The following is a 25,296-nucleotide window of genomic DNA, read 5'->3' on the forward strand; positions in this document are numbered from 1 at the left end:
TGACTTCCCAGGCTTCAGGATGCCTTTTTACACTCTATAAAGGTGGAAATTTACATTGGAAACGTTTGGTTTAGCTGTTATAAAAGTTTGTTTTTTTCGTGCTGTAAATGCATTTTCAGCTCGCGCTGTACACATTTGCAATGAGAGGCATTATCTCATAAGGGAAATATTGGACAATCAAATTAATGACTGCCCAGGCTTCAGGATGTCTTTTTACACTATATAAAGGTGGAAATTTACATTGGAAACGTTTAGTTTAGCTTTTAATGAAGTTTCGTTTTTTTTAGTGCTGAAAATTCATTGTCTGCTGGCGCTGTACACTTTTTCTAAGTGTTGCAATATCTCATGAAGGAAATACTGGACAATCAAATTAATGACTATCCAGGCCTCAGGATGTCTTTTTACACTATATAAAGGTGGAAATTTACATTGGAAACGTTTGGTTTAGCTGTTATAAAAGTTTGGTTTTTTAGTGCTGTAAATGCATTTTCAGCTCGCGCTGTACACATTTGCTATGAGAGGCATTATCTCATAAGGGAAATATTGGACAATCAAATTAATGGCTGCCTAGGCTTCAGGATGTCTTTTTACACTATATAAAGGTGGAAATTTACATTGGAAACTTTTAGTTTAGCTGTTAATGAAGTTTCGTTTTTTTAGTGCTGAAAATTCATTGTCTGCTGGCGCTGTACACTTTTTCTAAGTGTTGCAATATCTCATGAAGGAAATACTGGACAATCAAATTAATGACTTTCCAGGCTTCAGGATGCCTTTCTACACTATATAAAGGTGGAAATGTACATTGGAAACGTTTGGTTTAGCTGTTATAAAAGTTTGGTTTTTTAGTGCTGTAAATGCATTTTCAGCTCGCGCTGTACACATTTGCTATGAGAGGCATTATCTCATAAGGGAAATATTGGACAATCAAATTAATGACTGCCCAGGCTTCAGGATGTCTTTTTACACTATATAAAGGTGGAAATTTACATTGGAAACGTTTGGTTTAGCTGTTATAAAAGTTTGGTTTTTTTAGTGCTGAAAATGCATTTTCAGCTCGCACTGTACACATTTGCTATGTGAGGCATTATCTCATAAGGGAAATACTGGACAATCAAATTAATGACTTCCCAGGCTTCAGGATGCCTTTTTACACTCTATAAATGTGGAAATTTACATTGGAAACGTTTGGTTTAGCTGTTAATGAAGTTTCGTTTTTTTAGTGCTGAAAATTCATTGTCTGCTGGCGCTGTACACTTTTTCTAAGTGTTGCAATATCTCATGAAGGAAATACTGGACAATCAAATTAATGACTTTCCAGGCTTCATGATGCCTACACTATATAAAGGTGGGAATTTACATTGGAAACGTTTGGTTTAGCTGTTATAAAAGTTTGGTTTTTTAAGTGCTGTAAATGCATTTTCAGCTCGCGCTGTACACATTTGCTATGAGAGGCATTATCTCATAAGGGAAATATTGGACAATCAAATTAATGACTGCCCAGGCTTCAGGATGTCTTTTTACACTATATAAAGGTGGAAATTTACATTGGAAACGTTTAGTTTAGCTGTTATAAAAGTTTGTTTTTTTAGTGCTGTAAATGCATTTTCAGCTCGCGCTGTACACATTTGCTATGTGAGGCATTATCTCATAAGGGAAATACTGGACAATCAAATTAATGACTTCCCAGGCTTCAGGATGCCTTTTTACACTCTATAAAGGTGGAAATTTACATTGGAAACGTTTGGTTTAGCTGTTATAAAAGTTTGTTTTTTTCGTGCTGTAAATGCATTTTCAGCTCGCGCTGTACACATTTGCAATGAGAGGCATTATCTCATAAGGGAAATATTGGACAATCAAATTAATGACTGCCCAGGCTTCAGGATGTCTTTTTACACTATATAAAGATGGAAATTTACATTGGAAACGTTTAGTTTAGCTTTTAATGAAGTTTCGTTTTTTTTAGTGCTGAAAATTCATTGTCTGCTGGCGCTGTACACTTTTTCTAAGTGTTGCAATATCTCATGAAGGAAATACTGGACAATCAAATTAATGACTTTCCAGGCCTCAGGATGTCTTTTTACACTATATAAAGGTGGAAATTTACATTGGAAACGTTTGGTTTAGCTGTTATAAAAGTTTGGTTTTTTAGTGCTGTAAATGCATTTTCAGCTCGCGCTGTACACATTTGCTATGAGAGGCATTATCTCATAAGGGAAATATTGGACAATCAAATTAATGGCTGCCTAGGCTTCAGGATGTCTTTTTACACTATATAAAGGTGGAAATTTACATTGGAAATTTTTAGTTTAGCTGTTAATGAAGTTTCGTTTTTTTAGTGCTGAAAATTCATTGTCTGCTGGCGCTGTACACTTTTTCTAAGTGTTGCAATATCTCATGAAGGAAATACTGGACAATCAAATTAATGACTTTCCAGGCTTCAGGATGCCTTTCTACACTATATAAAGGTGGAAATGTACATTGGAAACGTTTGGTTTAGCTGTTATAAAAGTTTGGTTTTTTAGTGCTGTAAATGCATTTTCAGCTCGCGCTGTACACATTTGCTATGAGAGGCATTATCTCATAAGGGAAATATTGGACAATCAAATTAATGACTGCCCAGGCTTCAGGATGTCTTTTTACACTATATAAAGGTGGAAATATACATTGGAAACGTTTAGTTTAGCTGTTAATGAAGTTTCGTTTTTTTAGTGCTGAAAATTCATTGTCTGCTGGCGCTGTACACTTTTTCTAAGTGTTGCAATATCTCATGAAGGAAATACTGGACAATCAAATTTATGTCTTTCCAGGCTTCAGGATGCCTTTCTACACTATATAAAGGTGGAAATTTACATTGGAAACGTTTGGTTTAGCTGTTATAAAAGTTTGTTTTTTTAGTGCTGTAAATACATTTTCAGCTCGCGCTGTACACATTTGCTATGAGAGGCATTATCTCATAAGGGAAATATTGGACAATCAGATTAATGACTGCCCAGGCTTCAGGATGTCTTTTTACACTATATAAAGGTGGAAATTTACATTGGAAACGTTTGGTTTAGCTGTTATAAAAGTTTGGTTTTTTAGTGCTTAAAATGCATTTTCAGCTCGCACTGTACACATTTGCTATGTGAGGCATTATCTCATAAGGGAAATACTGGACAATCAAATTAATGACTTCCCAGGCTTCAGGATGCCTTTTTACACTCTATAAAGGTGGAAATTTACATTGGAAACGTTTGGTTTAGCTGTTATAAAAGTTTGTTTTTTTCGTGCTGTAAATGCATTTTCAGCTCGCGCTGTACACATTTGCAATGAGAGGCATTATCTCATAAGGGAAATATTGGACAATCAAATTAATGACTGCCCAGGCTTCAGGATGTCTTTTTACACTATATAAAGGTGGAAATTTACATTGGAAACGTTTAGTTTAGCTGTTAATGAAGTTTCGTTTTTTTTAGTGCTGAAAATTCATTGTCTGCTGGCGCTGTACACTTTTTCTAAGTGTTGCAATATCTCATGAAGGAAATACTGGACAATCAAATTAATGACTTTCCAGGCTTCAGGATGCCTTTCTACACTATATAAAGGTGGAAATTTACATTGGAAACGTTTGGTTTAGCTGTTATAAAAGTTTGGTTTTTTAGTGCTGTAAATGCATTTTCAGCTCGCGCTGTACACATTTGCTATGAGAGGCATTATCTCATAAGGGAAATATTGGACAATCAAATTAATGGCTGCCTAGGCTTCAGGATGTCTTTTTACACTATATAAAGGTGGAAATTTACATTGGAAACTTTTAGTTTAGCTGTTAATGAAGTTTCGTTTTTTTAGTGCTGAAAATTCATTGTCTGCTGGCGCTGTACACTTTTTCTAAGTGTTGCAATATCTCATGAAGGAAATACTGGACAATCAAATTAATGACTTTCCAGGCTTCAGGATGCCTTTCTACACTATATAAAGGTGGAAATGTACATTGGAAACGTTTGGTTTAGCTGTTATAAAAGTTTGGTTTTTTAGTGCTGTAAATGCATTTTCAGCTCGCGCTGTACACATTTGCTATGAGAGGCATTATCTCATAAGGGAAATATTGGACAATCAAATTAATGACTGCCCAGGCTTCAGGATGTCTTTTTACACTATATAAGGGTGGAAATTTACATTGGAAACGTTTAGTTTAGCTGTTAATGAGGTTTCGTTTTTTTAGTGCTGAAAATTCATTGTCTGCTGGCGCTGTACACTTTTTCTAAGTGTTGCAATATCTCATGAAGGAAATACTGGACAATCAAATTAATGACTTTCCAGGCTTCAGGATGCCTTTCTACACTATATAAAGGTGGAAATGTACATTGGAAACGTTTGGTTTAGCTGTTATAAAAGTTTGGTTTTTTAGTGCTGTAAATGCATTTTCAGCTCGCGCTGTACACATTTGCTATGAGAGGCATTATCTCATAAGGGAAATATTGGACAATCAAATTAATGACTGCCCAGGCTTCAGGATGTCTTTTTACACTATATAAAGGTGGAAATATACATTGGAAACGTTTAGTTTAGCTGTTAATGAAGTTTCGTTTTTTTAGTGCTGAAAATTCATTGTCTGCTGGCGCTGTACACTTTTTCTAAGTGTTGCAATATCTCATGAAGGAAATACTGGACAATCAAATTAATGACTTTCCAGGCTTCAGGATGCCTTTCTACACTATATAAAGGTGGAAATTTACATTGGAAACGTTTGGTTTAGCTGTTATAAAAGTTTGGTTTTTTAGTGCTGTAAATGCATTTTCAGCTCGCGCTGTACACATTTGCTATGAGAGGCATTATCTCATAAGGGAAATATTGGACAATCAAATTAATGGCTGCCTAGGCTTCAGGATGTCTTTTTACACTATATAAAGGTGGAAATTTACATTGGAAACTTTTAGTTTAGCTGTTAATGAAGTTTCGTTTTTTTAGTGCTGAAAATTCATTGTCTGCTGGCGCTGTACACTTTTTCTAAGTGTTGCAATATCTCATGAAGGAAATACTGGACAATCAAATTAATGACTTTCCAGGCTTCAGGATGCCTTTCTACACTATATAAAGGTGGAAATGTACATTGGAAACGTTTGGTTTAGCTGTTATAAAAGTTTGGTTTTTTAGTGCTGTAAATGCATTTTCAGCTCGCGCTGTACACATTTGCTATGAGAGGCATTATCTCATAAGGGAAATATTGGACAATCAAATTAATGACTGCCCAGGCTTCAGGATGTCTTTTTACACTATATAAGGGTGGAAATTTACATTGGAAACGTTTAGTTTAGCTGTTAATGAAGTTTCGTTTTTTTAGTGCTGAAAATTCATTGTCTGCTGGCGCTGTACACTTTTTCTAAGTGTTGCAATATCTCATGAAGGAAATACTGGACAATCAAATTAATGACTTTCCAGGCTTCAGGATGCCTTTCTACACTATATAAAGGTGGAAATGTACATTGGAAACGTTTGGTTTAGCTGTTATAAAAGTTTGGTTTTTTAGTGCTGTAAATGCATTTTCAGCTCGCGCTGTACACATTTGCTATGAGAGGCATTATCTCATAAGGGAAATATTGGACAATCAAATTAATGACTGCCCAGGCTTCAGGATGTCTTTTTACACTATATAAAGGTGGAAATATACATTGGAAACGTTTAGTTTAGCTGTTAATGAAGTTTCGTTTTTTTAGTGCTGAAAATTCATTGTCTGCTGGCGCTGTACACTTTTTCTAAGTGTTGCAATATCTCATGAAGGAAATACTGGACAATCAAATTAATGACTTTCCAGGCTTCAGGATGCCTTTCTACACTATATAAAGGTGGAAATTTACATTGGAAACGTTTGGTTTAGCTGTTATAAAAGTTTGTTTTTTTAGTGCTGTAAATACATTTTCAGCTCGCGCTGTACACATTTGCTATGAGAGGCATTATCTCATAAGGGAAATATTGGACAATCAAATTAATGACTGCCCAGGCTTCAGGATGTCTTTTTACACTATATAAAGGTGGAAATTTACATTGGAAACGTTTGGTTTAGCTGTTATAAAAGTTTGTTTTTTTAGTGCTTAAAATGCATTTTCAGCTCGCACTGTACACATTTGCTATGTGAGGCATTATCTCATAAGGGAAATACTGGACAATCAAATTAATGACTTCCCAGGCTTCAGGATGCCTTTTTACACTCTATAAAGGTGGAAATTTACATTGGAAACGTTTGGTTTAGCTGTTATAAAAGTTTGTTTTTTTCGTGCTGTAAATGCATTTTCAGCTCGCGCTGTACACATTTGCAATGAGAGGCATTATCTCGTAAGGGAAATATTGGACAATCAAATTAATGACTGCCCAGGCTTCAGGATGTCTTTTTACACTATATAAAGGTGGAAATTTACATTGGAAACGTTTAGTTTAGCTGTTAATGAAGTTTCGTTTTTTTTAGTGCTGAAAATTCATTGTCTGCTGGCGCTGTACACTTTTTCTAAGTGTTGCAATATCTCATGAAGGAAATACTGGACAATCAAATTAATGACTTTCCAGGCTTCAGGATGCCTTTCTACACTATATAAAGGTGGAAATTTACATTGGAAACGTTTGGTTTAGCTGTTATAAAAGTTTGGTTTTTTAGTGCTGTAAATGCATTTTCAGCTCGCGCTGTACACATTTGCTATGAGAGGCATTATCTCATAAGGGAAATATTGGACAATCAAATTAATGACTGCCCAGGCTTCAGGATGTCTTTTTACACTATATAAAGGTGGAAATCTACATTGGAAACGTTTGGTTTAGCTGTTATAAAAGTTTGGTTTTTTAGTGCTGTAAATGCATTTTCAGCTCGCGCTGTACACATTTGCTATGTGAGGCATTATCTCATAAGGGAAATACTGGACAATCAAATTAATGACTGCCCAGGCTTCAGGATGTCTTTTTACACTATATAAAGGTGGAAATTTACATTGGAAACGTTTGGTTTAGCTGTTATAAAAGTTTGTTTTTTTAGTGCTGTGAAAATGCATTTTCAGCTCGCACTGTACACATTTGCTATGTGAGGCATTATCTCATAAGGGAAATACTGGACAATAAAATTAATGACTTCCCAGGCTTCAGGATGCCTTTTTACACTCTATAAATGTGGAAATTTACATTGGAAACGTTTGGTTTAGCTGTTAATGAAGTTTCGTTTTTTTAGTGCTGAAAATTCATTGTCTGCTGGCGCTGTACACTTTTTCTAAGTGTTGCAATATCTCATGAAGGAAAATACTGGACAATCAAATTAATGACTTTCCAGGCTTCAGGATGCCTTTCTACACTATATAAAGGTGGAAATTTACATTGGAAACGTTTGGTTTAGCTGTTATAAAAGTTTGTTTTTTTAGTGCTGTAAATGCATTTTCAGCTCGCGCTGTACACATTTGCTATGAGAGGCATTATCTCATAAGGGAAATATTGGACAATCAAATTAATGACTGCCCAGGCTTCAGGATGTCTTTTTACACTATATAAAGGTGGAAATTTACATTGGAAACGTTTGGTTTAGCTGTTATAAAAGTTTGTTTTTTTAGTGCTGTAAATGCATTTTCAGCTCGCGCTGTACACATTTGCTTATGAGAGGCATTATCTCATAAGGGAAATATTGGACAATCAAATTAATGGCTGCCCAGGCTTCAGGATGTCTTTTTACTCTATATAAAGGTGGAAATTTACATTGGAAACGTTTAGTTTAGCTGTTAATGAAGTTTCGTTTTTTTAGTGCTGAAAATTCATTGTCTGCTGGCGCTGTACACTTTTTCTAAGTGTTGCAATATCTCATGAAGGAAATACTGGACAATCAAATCAATGACTTTCCAGGCTTCAGGATGCCTTTCTACACTAGATAAAGGTGGAAATTTACATTGGAAACGTTTGGTTTAGCTGTTATAAAAGTTTGGTTTTTTAGTGCTGTAAATGCATTTTCAGCTCGCACTGTACACATTTGCTATGTGAGGCATTATCTCATAAGGGAAATACTGGATAATCAAATTAATGACTTCCCAGGCTTCAGGATGCCTTTTTACACTCTATAAATGTGGAAATTTACATTGGAAACGTTTGGTTTAGCTGTTAATGAAGTTTCGTTTTTTTAGTGCTGAAAATTCATTGTCTGCTGGCGCTGTACACTTTTTCTAAGTGTTGCAATATCTCATGAAGGAAATACTGGACAATCAAATTAATGACTTTCCAGGCTTCATGATGCCTTTCTACACTATATAAAGGTGGGAATTTACATTGGAAACGTTTGGTTTAGCTGTTATAAAAGTTTGGTTTTTTAGTGCTGTAAATGCATTTTCAGCTCGCGCTGTACACATTTGCTATGAGAGGCATTATCTCATAAGGGAAATATTGGACAATCAAATTAATGACTGCCCAGGCTTCAGGATGTCTTTTTACACTATATAAAGGTGGAAATTTACATTGGAAACGTTTAGTTTAGCTGTTATAAAAGTTTGTTTTTTTAGTGCTGTAAATGCATTTTCAGCTCGCGCTGTACACATTTGCTATGTGAGGCATTATCTCATAAGGGAAATACTGGACAATCAAATTAATGACTGCCCAGGCTTCAGGATGTCTTTTTACACTCTATAAAGGTGGAAATTTACATTGGAAACGTTTGGTTTAGCTGTTATAAAAGTTTGGTTTTTTAGTGCTGAAAATGCATTTTCAGCTCGCACTGTACACATTTGCTATGTGAGGCATTATCTCATAAGGGAAATACTGGACAATCAAATTAATGACTTCCCAGGCTTCAGGATGCCTTTTTACACTCTATAAATGTGGAAATTTACATTGGAAACGTTTGGTTTAGCTGTTAATGAAGTTTCGTTTTTTTAGTGCTGAAAATTCATTGTCTGCTGGCGCTGTACACTTTTTCTAAGTGTTGCAATATCTCATGAAGGAAATACTGGACAATCAAATTAATGACTTTCCAGGCTTCAGGATGCCTTTCTACACTATATAAAGGTGGAAATTTACATTTGAAACGTTTGGTTTAGCTGTTATAAAAGTTTGTTTTTTTAGTGCTGTAAATGCATTTTCAGCTCGCACTGTACACATTTGCTATGAGAGGCATTATCTCATAAGGGAAATATTGGACAATCAAATTAATGACTGCCCAGGCTTCAGGATGTCTTTTTACACTATATAAAGGTGGAAATTTACATTGGAAACGTTTGGTTTAGCTGTTATAAAAGTTTGGTTTTTTAGTGCTTAAAATGCATTTTCAGCTCGCGCTGTACACATTTGCAATGAGAGGCATTATCTCATAAGGGAAATATTGGACAATCAAATTAATGACTGCCCAGGCTTCAGGATGTCTTTTTACACTATATAAAGGTGGAAATTTACATTGGAAACGTTTAGTTTAGCTTTTAATGAAGTTTCGTTTTTTTTAGTGCTGAAAATTCATTGTCTGCTGGCGCTGTACACTTTTTCTAAGTGTTGCAATATCTCATGAAGGAAATACTGGACAATCAAATTAATGACTTTCCAGGCTTCAGGATGTCTTTTTACACTATATAAAGGTGGAAATTTACATTGCAAACGTTTGGTTTAGCTGTTATAAAAGTTTGGTTTTTTAGTGCTGTAAATGCATTTTCAGCTCGCGCTGTACACATTTGCTATGAGAGGCATTATCTCATAAGGGAAATATTGGACAATCAAATTAATGGCTGCCTAGGCTTCAGGATGTCTTTTTACACTATATAAAGGTGGAAATTTACATTGGAAACTTTTAGTTTAGCTGTTAATGAAGTTTCGTTTTTTTAGTGCTGAAAATTCATTGTCTGCTGGCGCTGTACACTTTTTCTAAGTGTTGCAATATCTCATGAAGGAAATACTGGACAATCAAATTAATGACTTTCCAGGCTTCAGGATGCCTTTCTACACTATATAAAGGTGGAAATGTACATTGGAAACGTTTGGTTTAGCTGTTATAAAAGTTTGTTTTTTTAGTGCTGTAAATGCATTTTCAGCTCGCGCTGTACACATTTGCTATGAGAGGCATTATCTCATAAGGGAAATATTGGACAATCAAATTAATGACTGCCCAGGCTTCAGGATGTCTTTTTACACTATATAAGGGTGAAAATTTACATTGGAAACGTTTAGTTTAGCTGTTAATGAAGTTTCGTTTTTTTAGTGCTGAAAATTCATTGTCTGCTGGCGCTGTACACTTTTTCTAAGTGTTGCAATATCTCATGAAGGAAATACTGGACAATCAAATTAATGACTTTCCAGGCTTCAGGATGCCTTTCTACACCATATAAAGGTGGAAATGTACATTGGAAACGTTTGGTTTAGCTGTTATAAAAGTTTGGTTTTTTAGTGCTGTAAATGCATTTTCAGCTCGCGCTGTACACATTTGCTATGAGAGGCATTATCTCATAAGGGAAATATTGGACAATCAAATTAATGACTGCCCAGGCTTCAGGATGTCTTTTTACACTATATAAAGGTGGAAATATACATTGGAAACGTTTAGTTTAGCTGTTAATGAAGTTTCGTTTTTTTAGTGCTGAAAATTCATTGTCTGCTGGCGCTGTACACTTTTTCTAAGTGTTGCAATATCTCATGAAGGAAATACTGGACAATCAAATTTATGACTTTCCAGGCTTCAGGATGCCTTTCTACACTATATAAAGGTGGAAATTTACATTGGAAACGTTTGGTTTAGCTGTTATAAAAGTTTGTTTTTTAGTGCTGTAAATACATTTTCAGCTCGCGCTGTACACATTTGCTATGAGAGGCATTATCTCATAAGGGAAATATTGGACAATCAAATTAATGACTGCCCAGGCTTCAGGATGTCTTTTTACACTATATAAAGGTGGAAATTTACATTGGAAACGTTTGGTTTAGCTGTTATAAAAGTTTGGTTTTTTAGTGCTTAAAATGCATTTTCAGCTCGCACTGTACACATTTGCTATGTGAGGCATTATCTCATAAGGGAAATACTGGACAATCAAATTAATGACTTCCCAGGCTTCAGGATGCCTTTTTACACTCTATAAAGGTGGAAATTTACATTGGAAACGTTTGGTTTAGCTGTTATAAAAGTTTGTTTTTTTCGTGCTGTAAATGCATTTTCAGCTCGCGCTGTACACATTTGCAATGAGAGGCATTATCTCATAAGGGAAATATTGGACAATCAAATTAATGACTGCCCAGGCTTCAGGATGTCTTTTTACACTATATAAAGGTGGAAATTTACATTGGAAACGTTTAGTTTAGCTGTTAATGAAGTTTCGTTTTTTTTAGTGCTGAAAATTCATTGTCTGCTGGCGCTGTACACTTTTTCTAAGTGTTGCAATATCTCATGAAGGAAATACTGGACAATCAAATTAATGACTTTCCAGGCTTCAGGATGCCTTTCTACACTATATAAAGGTGGAAATTTACATTTGAAACGTTTGGTTTAGCTGTTATAAAAGTTTGGTTTTTTAGTGCTGTAAATGCATTTTCAGCTCGCGCTGTACACATTTGCTATGAGAGGCATTATCTCATAAGGGAAATATTGGACAATCAAATTAATGACTGCCCAGGCTTCAGGATGTCTTTTTACACTATATAAAGGTGGAAATTTACATTGGAAACGTTTGGTTTAGCTGTTATAAAAGTTTGGTTTTTTAGTGCTGTGAAAATGCATTTTCAGCTCGCACTGTACACATTTGCTATGTGAGGCATTATCTCATAAGGGAAATACTGGACAATCAAATTAATGACTTCCCAGGCTTCAGGATGCCTTTTTACACTCTATAAATGTGGAAATTTACATTGGAAACGTTTGGTTTAGCTGTTAATGAAGTTTCGTTTTTTTAGTGCTGAAAATTCATTGTCTGCTGGCGCTGTACACTTTTTCTAAGTGTTGCAATATCTCATGAAGGAAATACTGGACAATCAAATTAATGACTTTCCAGGCTTCAGGATGCCTTTCTACACTATATAAAGGTGGAAATTTACATTGGAAACGTTTGGTTTAGCTGTTAATGAAGTTTCGTTTTTTTTAGTGCTGAAAATTCATTGTCTTGCTGGCGCTGTACACTTTTTCTAAGTGTTGCAATATCTCATGAAGGAAATACTGGACAATCAAATTAATGACTTTCCAGGCTTCATGATGCCTTTCTACACTATATAAAGGTGGGAATTTACATTGGAAACGTTTGGTTTAGCTGTTATAAAAGTTTGGTTTTTTAGTGCTGTAAATGCATTTTCAGCTCGCGCTGTACACATTTGCTATGAGAGGCATTATCTCATAAGGGAAATATTGGACAATCAAATTAATGACTGCCCAGGCTTCAGGATGTCTTTTTACACTATATAAAGGTGGAAATTTACATTGGAAACGTTTAGTTTAGCTGTTATAAAAGTTTGTTTTTTTAGTGCTGTAAATGCATTTTCAGCTCGCGCTGTACACATTTGCTATGTGAGGCATTATCTCATAAGGGAAATACTGGACAATCAAATTAATGACTGCCCAGGCTTCAGGATGTCTTTTTACACTCTATAAAGGTGGAAATTTACATTGGAAACGTTTGGTTTAGCTGTTATAAAAGTTTGGTTTTTTAGTGCTGAAAATGCATTTTCAGCTCGCACTGTACACATTTGCTATGTGAGGCATTATCTCATAAGGGAAATACTGGACAATCAAATTAATGACTTCCCAGGCTTCAGGATGCCTTTTTACACTCTATAAATGTGGAAATTTACATTGGAAACGTTTGGTTTAGCTGTTAATGAAGTTTCGTTTTTTTAGTGCTGAAAATTCATTGTCTGCTGGCGCTGTACACTTTTTCTAAGTGTTGCAATATCTCATGAAGGAAATACTGGACAATCAAATTAATGACTTTCCAGGCTTCAGGATGCCTTTCTACACTATATAAAGGTGGAAATTTACATTTGAAACGTTTGGTTTAGCTGTTATAAAAGTTTGTTTTTTTAGTGCTGTAAATGCATTTTCAGCTCGCACTGTACACATTTGCTATGAGAGGCATTATCTCATAAGGGAAATATTGGACAATCAAATTAATGACTGCCCAGGCTTCAGGATGTCTTTTTACACTATATAAAGGTGGAAATTTACATTGGAAACGTTTGGTTTAGCTGTTATAAAAGTTTGGTTTTTTAGTGCTTAAAATGCATTTTCAGCTCGCGCTGTACACATTTGCAATGAGAGGCATTATCTCATAAGGGAAATATTGGACAATCAAATTAATGACTGCCCAGGCTTCAGGATGTCTTTTTACACTATATAAAGGTGGAAATTTACATTGGAAACGTTTAGTTTAGCTTTTAATGAAGTTTCGTTTTTTTTAGTGCTGAAAATTCATTGTCTGCTGGCGCTGTACACTTTTTCTAAGTGTTGCAATATCTCATGAAGGAAATACTGGACAATCAAATTAATGACTTTCCAGGCTTCAGGATGTCTTTTTACACTATATAAAGGTGGAAATTTACATTGCAAACGTTTGGTTTAGCTGTTATAAAAGTTTGGTTTTTTAGTGCTGTAAATGCATTTTCAGCTCGCGCTGTACACATTTGCTATGAGAGGCATTATCTCATAAGGGAAATATTGGACAATCAAATTAATGGCTGCCTAGGCTTCAGGATGTCTTTTTACACTATATAAAGGTGGAAATTTACATTGGAAACTTTTAGTTTAGCTGTTAATGAAGTTTCGTTTTTTTAGTGCTGAAAATTCATTGTCTGCTGGCGCTGTACACTTTTTCTAAGTGTTGCAATATCTCATGAAGGAAATACTGGACAATCAAATTAATGACTTTCCAGGCTTCAGGATGCCTTTCTACACTATATAAAGGTGGAAATGTACATTGGAAACGTTTGGTTTAGCTGTTATAAAAGTTTGTTTTTTTAGTGCTGTAAATGCATTTTCAGCTCGCGCTGTACACATTTGCTATGAGAGGCATTATCTCATAAGGGAAATATTGGACAATCAAATTAATGACTGCCCAGGCTTCAGGATGTCTTTTTACACTATATAAGGGTGAAAATTTACATTGGAAACGTTTAGTTTAGCTGTTAATGAAGTTTCGTTTTTTTAGTGCTGAAAATTCATTGTCTGCTGGCGCTGTACACTTTTTCTAAGTGTTGCAATATCTCATGAAGGAAATACTGGACAATCAAATTAATGACTTTCCAGGCTTCAGGATGCCTTTCTACACCATATAAAGGTGGAAATGTACATTGGAAACGTTTGGTTTAGCTGTTATAAAAGTTTGGTTTTTTAGTGCTGTAAATGCATTTTCAGCTCGCGCTGTACACATTTGCTATGAGAGGCATTATCTCATAAGGGAAATATTGGACAATCAAATTAATGACTGCCCAGGCTTCAGGATGTCTTTTTACACTATATAAAGGTGGAAATATACATTGGAAACGTTTAGTTTAGCTGTTAATGAAGTTTCGTTTTTTTAGTGCTGAAAATTCATTGTCTGCTGGCGCTGTACACTTTTTCTAAGTGTTGCAATATCTCATGAAGGAAATACTGGACAATCAAATTTATGACTTTCCAGGCTTCAGGATGCCTTTCTACACTATATAAAGGTGGAAATTTACATTGGAAACGTTTGGTTTAGCTGTTATAAAAGTTTGTTTTTTAGTGCTGTAAATACATTTTCAGCTCGCGCTGTACACATTTGCTATGAGAGGCATTATCTCATAAGGGAAATATTGGACAATCAAATTAATGACTGCCCAGGCTTCAGGATGTCTTTTTACACTATATAAAGGTGGAAATTTACATTGGAAACGTTTGGTTTAGCTGTTATAAAAGTTTGGTTTTTTAGTGCTTAAAATGCATTTTCAGCTCGCACTGTACACATTTGCTATGTGAGGCATTATCTCATAAGGGAAATACTGGACAATCAAATTAATGACTTCCCAGGCTTCAGGATGCCTTTTTACACTCTATAAAGGTGGAAATTTACATTGGAAACGTTTGGTTTAGCTGTTATAAAAGTTTGTTTTTTTCGTGCTGTAAATGCATTTTCAGCTCGCGCTGTACACATTTGCAATGAGAGGCATTATCTCATAAGGGAAATATTGGACAATCAAATTAATGACTGCCCAGGCTTCAGGATGTCTTTTTACACTATATAAAGGTGGAAATTTACATTGGAAACGTTTAGTTTAGCTGTTAATGAAGTTTCGTTTTTTTTAGTGCTGAAAATTCATTGTCTGCTGGCGCTGTACACTTTTTCTAAGTGTTGCAATATCTCATGAAGGAAATACTGGACAATCAAATTAATGACTTTCCAGGCTTCAGGATGCCTTTCTACACTATATAAAGGTGGAAATTTACATTTGAAACGTTTGGTTTAGCTGTTATAAAAGTTTGGTTTTTTAGTGCTGTAAATGCATTTTCAGCTCGCGCTGTACACATTTGCTATGAGAGGCATTATCTCATAAGGGAAATATTGGACAATCAAATTAATGACTGCCCAGGCTTCAGGATGTCTTTTTACACTATATAAAGGTGGAAATTTACATTGGAAACGTTTGGTTTAGCTGTTATAAAAGTTTGGTTTTTTAGTGCTGTGAAAATGCATTTTCAGCTCGCACTGTACACATTTGCTATGTGAGGCATTATCTCATAAGGGAAATACTGGACAATCAAATTAATGACTTCCCAGGCTTCAGGATGCCTTTTTACACTCTATAAATGTGGAAATTTACATTGGAAACGTTTGGTTTAGCTGTTAATGAAGTTTCGTTTTTTTAGTGCTGAAAATTCATTGTCTGCTGGCGCTGTACACTTTTTCTAAGTGTTGCAATATCTCATGAAGGAAATACTGGACAATCAAATTAATGACTTTCCAGGCTTCAGGATGCCTTTCTACACTATATAAAGGTGGAAATTTACATTGGAAACGTTTGGTTTAGCTGTTAATGAAGTTTCGTTTTTTTTAGTGCTGAAAATTCATTGTCTTGCTGGCGCTGTACACTTTTTCTAAGTGTTGCAATATCTCATGAAGGAAATACTGGACAATCAAATTAATGACTTTCCAGGCTTCAGGATGCCTTTCTACACTATATAAAGGTGGAAATTTACATTGGAAACGTTTGGTTTAGCTGTTATAAAAGTTTGGTTTTTTAGTGCTGTAAATGCATTTTCAGCTCGCGCTGTACACATTTGCTATGAGAGGCATTATCTCATAAGGGAAATATTGGACAATCAAATTAATGACTGCCCAGGCTTCAGGATGTCTTTTTACACTATATAAAGGTGGAAATTTACATTGGAAACGTTTGGTTTAGCTGTTATAAAAGTTTGTTTTTTTAGTGCTGTAAATGCATTTTCAGCTCGCGCTGTACACATTTGCTATGAGAGGCATTATCTCATAAGGGAAATATTGGACAATCAAATTAATGGCTGCCCAGGCTTCAGGATGTCTTTTTACACTATATAAAGGTGGAAATTTACATTGGAAACGTTTAGTTTAGCTGTTAATGAAGTTTCGTTTTTTTAGTGCTGAAAATTCATTGTCTGCTGGCGCTGTACACTTTTTCTAAGTGTTGCAATATCTCATGAAGGAAATACTGGACAATCAAATTAATGACTTTCCAGGCTTCAGGATGCCTTTCTACACTATATAAAGGTGGAAATTTACATTGGAAACGTTTGGTTTAGCTGTTATAAAATTTTGTTTTTTTAGTGCTGTAAATGCATTTTCAGCTCGCACTGTACACATTTGCTATGTGAGGCATTATCTCATAAGGGAAATACTGGACAATCAAATTAATGACTTCCCAGGCTTCAGGATGCCTTTTTACACTCTATAAATGTGGAAATTTACATTGGAAACGTTTGGTTTAGCTGTTAATGAAGTTTCGTTTTTTTAGTGCTGAAAATTCATTGTCTGCTGGCGCTGTACACTTTTTCTAAGTGTTGCAATATCTCATGAAGGAAATACTGGACAATCAAATTAATGACTTTCCAGGCTTCAGGATGCCTTTCTACACTATATAAAGGTGGAAATTTACATTGGAAACGTTTGGTTTAGCTGTTATAAAAGTTTGGTTTTTTAGTGCTGTAAATGCATTTTCAGCTCGCGCTGTACACATTTGCTATGAGAGGCATTATCTCATAAGGGAAATATTGGACAATCAAATTAATGACTGCCCAGGCTTCAGGATGTCTTTTTACACTATATAAAAGTGGAAATTTACATTGGAAACGTTTGGTTTAGCTGTTATAAAAGTTTGTTTTTTTAGTGCTGTAAATGCATTTTCAGCTCGCACTGTACACATTTGCTATGAGAGGCATTATCTCATAAGGGAAATATTGGACAATCAAATTAATGACTGCCCAGGCTTCAGGATGTCTTTTTACACTATATAAGGGTGGAAATTTACATTGGAAACGTTTAGTTTAGCTGTTAATGAAGTTTCGTTTTTTTAGTGCTGAAAATTCATTGTCTGCTGGCGCTGTACACTTTTTCTAAGTGTTGCAATATCTCATGAAGGAAATACTGGACAATCAAATTAATGACTTTCCAGGCTTCAGGATGCCTTTCTACACTATATAAAGGTGGAAATGTACATTGGAAACGTTTGTTTTAGCTGTTATAAAAGTTTGGTTTTATAGTGCTGTAAATGCATTTTCAGCTCGCGCTGTACACATTTGCTATGAGAGGCATTATCTCATAAGGGAAATATTGGACAATTAAATTAGTGACTGCCCAGGCTTCAGGATGTCTTTTTACACGATATAAAGGTGGAAATTTACATTGGAAACGTTTGGTTTAGCTGTTATAAAAGTTTGTTTTTTTTAGTGCTGAAAATGCATTTTCAGCTCGCACTGTACACATTTGCTATGTGAGGCATTATCTCATAAGGGAAATACTGGACAATCAAATTAATGACTGCCCAGGCTTCAGGATGTCTTTTTACACTATATAAAGGTGGAAATTTACATTGGAAACGTTTGGTTTAGCTGTTATAAAAGTTTGGTTTTTTAGTGCTGAAAATGCATTTTCAGCTCGCACTGTACACATTTGCTATGTGAGGCATTATCTCATAAGGGAAATACTGGACAATCAAATTAATGACTGCCCAGGCTTCAGGATGCCTTTTTACACTCTATAAATGTGGAAATTTACATTGGAAACGTTTGGTTTAGCTGTTAATGAAGTTTCGTTTTTTTAGTGCTGAAAATTCATTGTCTGCTGGCGCTGTACACTTTTTCTAAGTGTTGCAATATCTCATGAAGGAAATACTGGACAATCAAATTAATGACTTTCCAGGCTTCAGGATGCCTTTCTACACTATATAAAGGTGGAAATTTACATTTGAAACGTTTGGTTTAGCTGTTATAAAAGTTTGGTTTTTTAGTGCTTGTAAATGCATTTTCAGCTCGCGCTGTACACATTTGCTATGAGAGGCATTATCTCATAAGGGAAATATTGGACAATCAAATTAATGACTGCCCAGGCTTCAGGATGTCTTTTTACACTATATAAAGGTGGAAATTTACATTGGAAACGTTTGGTTTAGCTGTTATAAAAGTTTGTTTTTTTAGTGCTGAAAATGCATTTTCAGCTCGCACTGTACACATTTGCTATGTGAGGCATTATCTCATAAGGGAAATACTGGACAATCAAATTAATGACTTCCCAGGCTTCAGGATGCATTTTTACACTCTATAAATGTGGAAATTTACATTGGAAACGTTTGGTTTAGCTGTTAATGAAGTTTCGTTTTTTTAGTGCTGAAAATTCATTGTCTGCTGGCGCTGTACACTTTTTCTAAGTGTTGCAATATCTCATGAAGGAAATACTGGACAATCAAATTAATGACTTTCCAGGCTTCAGGATGCCTTTCTACACTATATAAAGGTGGAAATTTACATTGGAAACGTTTGGTTTAGCTGTTAATGAAGTTTCGTTTTTTTTAGTGCTGAAAATTCATTGTCTGCTGGCGCTGTACACTTTTTCTAAGTGTTGCAATATCTCATGAAGGAAATACTGGACAATCAAATCAATGACTTTCCAGGTTTCAGGATGCCTTTCTACACTAGATAAAGGTGGAAATTTACATTGGAAACGTTTGGTTTAGCTGTTATAAAAGTTTGGTTTTTTAGTGCTGTTAATGCATTTTCAGCTCGCACTGTACACATTTGCTATGTGAGGCATTATCTCATAAGGGAAATACTGGACAATCAAATTAATGACTTCCCAGGCTTCAGGATGCCTTTTTACACTCTATAAATGTGGAAATTTACATTGGAAACGTTTGGTTTAGCTGTTAATGAAGTTTCGTTTTTTTAGTGCTGAAAATTCATTGTCTGCTGGCGCTGTACACTTTTTCTAAGTGTTGCAATATCTCATGAAGGAAATACTGGACAATCAAATTAATGACTTTCCAGGCTTCATGATGCCTTTCTACACTATATAAAGGTGGGAATTTACATTGGAATCGTTTGGTTTAGCTGTTATAAAAGTTTGGTTTTTTAGTGCTGTAAATGCATTTTCAGCTCGCGCTGTACACATTTGCTATGAGAGGCATTATCTCATAAGGGAAATATTGGACAATCAAATTAATGACTGCCCAGGCTTCAGGATGTCTTTTTACACTATATAAAGGTGGAAATTTACATTGGAAACGTTTAGTTTAGCTGTTATAAAAGTTTGTTTTTTTAGTGCTGTAAATGCATTTTCAGCTCGCGCTGTACACATTTGCTATGTGAGGCATTATCTCATAAGGGAAATACTGGACAATCAAATTAATGACTGCCCAGGCTTCAGGATGTCTTTTTACACTATATAAAGGTGGAAATTTACATTGGAAACGTTTGGTTTAGCTGTTATAAAAGTTTGGTTTTTTAGTGCTGAAAATGCATTTTCAGCTCGCACTGTACACATTTGCTATGTGAGGCATTATCTCATAAGGGAAATACTGGACAATCAAATTAATGACTTCCCAGGCTTCAGGATGCCTTTTTACACTCTATAAATGTGGAAATTTACATTGGAAACGTTTGGTTTAGCTGTTAATGAAGTTTCGTTTTTTTAGTGCTGAAAATTCATTGTCTGCTGGCGCTGTACACTTTTTCTAAGTGTTGCAATATCTCATGAAGGAAATACTGGACAATCAAATTAATGACTTTCCAGGCTTCAGGATGCCTTTCTACACTATATAAAGGTGGAAATTTACATTTGAAACGTTTGGTTTCGCTGTTATAAAAGTTTGGTTTTTTAGTGCTGTGTAAATGCATTTTCAGCTCGCACTGTACACATTTGCTATGAGAGGCATTATCTCATAAGGGAAATATTGGACAATCAAATTAATGACTGCCCAGGCTTCAGGATGTCTTTTTACACTATATAAAGGTGGAAATTTACATTGGAAACGTTTGGTTTAGCTGTTATAAAAGTTTGGTTTTTTAGTGCTTAAAATGCATTTTCAGCTCGCACTGTACACATTTGCTATGTGAGGCATTATCTCATAAGGGAAATACTGGACAATCAAATTAATGACTTCCCAGGCTTCAGGATGCCTTTTTACACTCTATAAAGGTGGAAATTTACATTGGAAACGTTTGGTTTAGCTGTTATAAAAGTTTGTTTTTTTCGTGCTGTAAATGCATTTTCAGCTCGCGCTGTACACATTTGCAATGAGAGGCATTATCTCATAAGGGAAATATTGGACAATCAAATTAATGGCTGCCTAGGCTTCAGGATGTCTTTTTACACTATATAAAGGTGGAAATTTACATTGGAAACTTTTAGTTTAGCTGTTAATGAAGTTTCGTTTTTTTAGTGCTGAAAATTCATTGTCTGCTGGCGCTGTACACTTTTTCTAAGTGTTGCAATATCTCATGAAGGAAATACTGGACAATCAAATTAATGACTTTCCAGGCTTCAGGATGCCTTTCTACACTATATAAAGGTGGAAATGTACATTGGAAACGTTTGGTTTAGCTGTTATAAAAGTTTGTTTTTTTAGTGCTGTAAATGCATTTTCAGCTCGCGCTGTACACATTTGCTATGAGAGGCATTATCTCATAAGGGAAATATTGGACAATCAAATTAATGACTGCCCAGGCTTCAGGATGTCTTTTTACACTATATAAGGGTGGAAATTTACATTGGAAACGTTTAGTTTAGCTGTTAATGAAGTTTCGTTTTTTTAGTGCTGAAAATTCATTGTCTGCTGGCGCTGTACACTTTTTCTAAGTGTTGCAATATCTCATGAAGGAAATACTGGACAATCAAATTAATGACTTTCCAGGCTTCAGGATGCCTTTCTACACCATATAAAGGTGGAAATGTACATTGGAAACGTTTGGTTTAGCTGTTATAAAAGTTTGTTTTTTTAGTGCTGAAAATGCATTTTCAGCTCGCACTGTACACATTTGCTATGTGAGGCATTATCTCATAAGGGAAATACTGGACAATCAAATTAATGACTTCCCAGGCTTCAGGATGCATTTTTACACTCTATAAATGTGGAAATTTACATTGGAAACGTTTGGTTTAGCTGTTAATGAAGTTTCGTTTTTTTAGTGCTGAAAATTCATTGTCTGCTGGCGCTGTACACTTTTTCTAAGTGTTGCAATATCTCATGAAGGAAATACTGGACAATCAAATTAATGACTTTCCAGGCTTCAGGATGCCTTTCTACACTATATAAAGGTGGAAATTTACATTGGAAACGTTTGGTTTAGCTGTTAATGAAGTTTCGTTTTTTTTAGTGCTGAAAATTCATTGTCTGCTGGCGCTGTACACTTTTTCTAAGTGTTGCAATATCTCATGAAGGAAATACTGGACAATCAAATCAATGACTTTCCAGGCTTCAGGATGCCTTTCTACACTAGATAAAGGTGGAAATTTACATTGGAAACGTTTGGTTTAGCTGTTATAAAAGTTTGGTTTTTTAGTGCTGTTAATGCATTTTCAGCTCGCACTGTACACATTTGCTATGTGAGGCATTATCTCATAAGGGAAATACTGGACAATCAAATTAATGACTTCCCAGGCTTCAGGATGCCTTTTTACACTCTATAAATGTGGAAATTTACATTGGAAACGTTTGGTTTAGCTGTTAATGAAGTTTCGTTTTTTTAGTGCTGAAAATTCATTGTCTGCTGGCGCTGTACACTTTTTCTAAGTGTTGCAATATCTCATGAAGGAAATACTGGACAATCAAATTAATGACTTTCCAGGCTTCATGATGCCTTTCTACACTATATAAAGGTGGGAATTTACATTGGAATCGTTTGGTTTAGCTGTTATAAAAGTTTGGTTTTTTAGTGCTGTAAATGCATTTTCAGCTCGCGCTGTACACATTTGCTATGAGAGGCATTATCTCATAAGGGAAATATTGGACAATCAAATTAATGACTGCCCAGGCTTCAGGATGTCTTTTTACACTATATAAAGGTGGAAATTTACATTGGAAACGTTTAGTTTAGCTGTTATAAAAGTTTGTTTTTTTAGTGCTGTAAATGCATTTTCAGCTCGCGCTGTACACATTTGCTATGTGAGGCATTATCTCATAAGGGAAATACTGGACAATCAAATTAATGACTGCCCAGGCTTCAGGATGTCTTTTTACACTATATAAAGGTGGAAATTTACATTGGAAACGTTTGGTTTAGCTGTTATAAAAGTTTGGTTTTTTAGTGCTGAAAATGCATTTTCAGCTCGCACTGTACACATTTGCTATGTGAGGCATTATCTCATAAGGGAAATACTGGACAATCAAATTAATGACTTCCCAGGCTTCAGGATGCCTTTTTACACTCTATAAATGTGGAAATTTACATTGGAAACGTTTGGTTTAGCTGTTAATGAAGTTTCGTTTTTTTAGTGCTGAAAATTCATTGTCTGCTGGCGCTGTACACTTTTTCTAAGTGTTGCAATATCTCATGAAGGAAATACTGGACAATCAAATTAATGACTTTCCAGGCTTCAGGATGCCTTTCTACACTATATAAAGGTGGAAATTTACATTTGAAACGTTTGGTTTCGCTGTTATAAAAGTTTGGTTTTTTAGTGCTGTGTAAATGCATTTTCAGCTCGCACTGTACACATTTGCTATGAGAGGCATTATCTCATAAGGGAAATATTGGACAATCAAATTAATGACTGCCCAGGCTTCAGGATGTCTTTTTACACTATATAAAGGTGGAAATTTACATTGGAAACGTTTGGTTTAGCTGTTATAAAAGTTTGGTTTTTTAGTGCTTAAAATGCATTTTCAGCTCGCACTGTACACATTTGCTATGTGAGGCATTATCTCATAAGGGAAATACTGGACAATCAAATTAATGACTTCCCAGGCTTCAGGATGCCTTTTTACACTCTATAAAGGTGGAAATTTACATTGGAAACGTTTGGTTTAGCTGTTATAAAAGTTTGTTTTTTTCGTGCTGTAAATGCATTTTCAGCTCGCGCTGTACACATTTGCAATGAGAGGCATTATCTCATAAGGGAAATATTGGACAATCAAATTAATGACTGCCCAGGCTTCAGGATGTCTTTTTACACTATATAAAGGTGGAAATTTACATTGGAAACGTTTAGTTTAGCTTTTAATGAAGTTTCGTTTTTTTTAGTGCTGAAAATTCATTGTCTGCTGGCGCTGTACACTTTTTCTAAGTGTTGCAATATCTCATGAAGGAAATACTGGACAATCAAATTAATGACTTTCCAGGCTTCAGGATGTCTTTTTACACTATATAAAGGTGGAAATTTACATTGGAAACGTTTGGTTTAGCTGTTATAAAAGTTTGGTTTTTTAGTGCTGTAAATGCATTTTCAGCTCGCGCTGTACACATTTGCTATGAGAGGCATTATCTCATAAGGGAAATATTGGACAATCAAATTAATGGCTGCCTAGGCTTCAGGATGTCTTTTTACACTATATAAAGGTGGAAATTTACATTGGAAACTTTTAGTTTAGCTGTTAATGAAGTTTCGTTTTTTTAGTGCTGAAAATTCATTGTCTGCTGGCGCTGTACACTTTTTCTAAGTGTTGCAATATCTCATGAAGGAAATACTGGACAATCAAATTAATGACTTTCCAGGCTTCAGGATGCCTTTCTACACTATATAAAGGTGGAAATGTACATTGGAAACGTTTGGTTTAGCTGTTATAAAAGTTTGTTTTTTTAGTGCTGTAAATGCATTTTCAGCTCGCGCTGTACACATTTGCTATGAGAGGCATTATCTCATAAGGGAAATATTGGACAATCAAATTAATGACTGCCCAGGCTTCAGGATGTCTTTTTACACTATATAAGGGTGGAAATTTACATTGGAAACGTTTAGTTTAGCTGTTAATGAAGTTTCGTTTTTTTAGTGCTGAAAATTCATTGTCTGCTGGCGCTGTACACTTTTTCTAAGTGTTGCAATATCTCATGAAGGAAATACTGGACAATCAAATTAATGACTTTCCAGGCTTCAGGATGCCTTTCTACACCATATAAAGGTGGAAATGTACATTGGAAACGTTTGGTTTAGCTGTTATAAAAGTTTGGTTTTTTAGTGCTGTAAATGCATTTTCAGCTCGCGCTGTACACATTTGCTATGAGAGGCATTATCTCATAAGGGAAATATTGGACAATCAAATTAATGACTGCCCAGGCTTCAGGATGTCTTTTTACACTATATAAAGGTGGAAATATACATTGGAAACGTTTAGTTTAGCTGTTAATGAAGTTTCGTTTTTTTAGTGCTGAAAATTCATTGTCTGCTGGCGCTGTACACTTTTTCTAAGTGTTGCAATATCTCATGAAGGAAATACTGGACAATCAAATTTATGACTTTCCAGGCTTCAGGATGCCTTTCTACACTATATAAAGGTGGAAATTTACATTGGAAACGTTTGGTTTAGCTGTTATAAAAGTTAGTTTTTTTAGTGCTTAAAATGCATTTTCAGCTCGCACTGTACACATTTGCTATGTGAGGCATTATCTCATAAGGGAAATACTGGACAATCAAATTAATGACTTCCCAGGCTTCAGGATGCCTTTTTACACTCTATAAAGGTGGAAATTTACATTGGAAACGTTTGGTTTAGCTGTTATAAAAGTTTGTTTTTTTCGTGCTGTAAATGCATTTTCAGCTCGCGCTGTACACATTTGCAATGAGAGGCATTATCTCATAAGGTAAATATTGGACAATCAAATTAATGACTGCCCAGGCTTCAGGATGTCTTTTTACACTATATAAAGGTGGAAATTTACATTGGAAACGTTTAGTTTAGCTGTTAATGAAGTTTCGTTTTTTTTAGTGCTGAAAA

The sequence above is a fragment of the Idiotropiscis lumnitzeri genome, unplaced genomic scaffold, assembly GCF_059441095.1.
Source record: "Idiotropiscis lumnitzeri isolate Australia: NSW breed Sydney's pygmy pipehorse unplaced genomic scaffold, RoL_Ilum_1.0 HiC_scaffold_26, whole genome shotgun sequence".
Lineage (NCBI taxonomy): Eukaryota > Metazoa > Chordata > Actinopteri > Syngnathiformes > Syngnathidae > Idiotropiscis > Idiotropiscis lumnitzeri.